The sequence below is a fragment of the Opisthorchis viverrini genome, assembly GCF_000715545.1.
Source record: "Opisthorchis viverrini unplaced genomic scaffold opera_v5_6, whole genome shotgun sequence".
Classification (NCBI taxonomy): domain Eukaryota; kingdom Metazoa; phylum Platyhelminthes; class Trematoda; order Opisthorchiida; family Opisthorchiidae; genus Opisthorchis; species Opisthorchis viverrini.
The window spans coordinates 1510825-1512240 of record NW_008751662.1 but is presented as its reverse complement, the minus strand read 5'-3'; positions in this window follow the sequence as shown (position 1 = coordinate 1512240).

The following is a 1416-nucleotide window of genomic DNA, read 5'->3' as shown; positions in this document are numbered from 1 at the left end:
AAAATGGTGTTACAACCAAACGGTCCTTATTATTATTCATGACTACCCAGTAAAAACAATTTGCCCCCGTAAGACGCGAAAAGGTGCTAGGTCGACAGTGTCCCAGTTTTCTTTAAGGTGCAGTAAACTTGGTAGCCCAACTGACGGAAGTTCTTTCAAGTCACCTCAAGGTGAACGAGCTTCCGAATCGAGCAGTTCCATTCTTGGGAAAATATGCACGAATGCTGACATCAGTCTGGTAGCCAGATAATCGTTAATCTTACTCTAGATAACACAGGGATGAACAAATTCGTGAAAGCTGGGCGCAGTCCTCAGACAGACTACGTAGACAACCGCTTTACGCTCCGATACGTTGCTGGGATGACTGTTTCCTAACGGATACCTCTACTCTGATCGTCTGAAAATTTCTGCTGTGGCTTGTCACTGCTGCTCACCTGGACGGTGGTGTGCTTGGTTGGCTCAACTTGATGTTGGAATCACCAATTTATTCATCTTTTTTCTGGTATACATTACATCGAAGCTATTCGCCTCTTGAACCCCTACTGTCTGGTCAATGCATTGAACACAGAGTAACATTTGATCAGTGGGGAGAGGATGTAGGCCGGTGAATGAAAAGTTGCAAGGCAGAACGATACTTTCAAGTTGCCTGGACCGAGGAAGGTGGTTTGTTTGAGGTGGCCCGCCTTGATTCCGACCCACACGGCAGTGAGTATCGTGGTTTCCTGGGCGGACCTTGAGGGGGACTAATGTTTCCACAGTCTTACGCGCTTGGATTCGGAGGACTGATTAGCCGAAGGGGCAGGGAGTAAGTCTCACTCCTGCTACTGCTGCGTCTCGTAGATGCGTAAGGGGCCCCGTGAAGCCCATGTTTCTCGACCACACTAGATAATTCGCCGTAGGTCACAGTCATTAAAATCGTTCAGCCATAGCACCCTTTTGGCGCCTAACTGCAATGCCACCAGAGGGAAGCACAAGGGCTGGATTACCGCTAGGTTGCCAAAGCCTAGACAGGGGAAGTCGAGAAGCAGATGTCGGGTTCGAACCACGGAACTTTCGGTCAGTAAATTCGAACTTTACCCACTGAGCCATCTCGCCCGATGGGCGACCAGAGTGTGCAGTTTTTGGAGCTGATTTTTTCCAGTCCGTCATCCCTCTGGCGAAAGCAGCATAAATATGTTCACATGCATGGGAAAACGGGTCGCGTAGACGGAACGCTCAAGGTTCATGGGATGCGCACTGTTGATGAGTCCCAACAAAGATGTACAAGCTGAACATTACTTCTCGGCTTTTCAGGAGAGATGTGTGTAGGTTGTTCAGCTGTAGCACCCTTTCGATGCCTAGCTGCCATGCCACCCGAAGGTTGCACGAGGGCTGGGATACTGTCAGGTTGCCCAAGCCTAGACAGCAGAAGTCGAG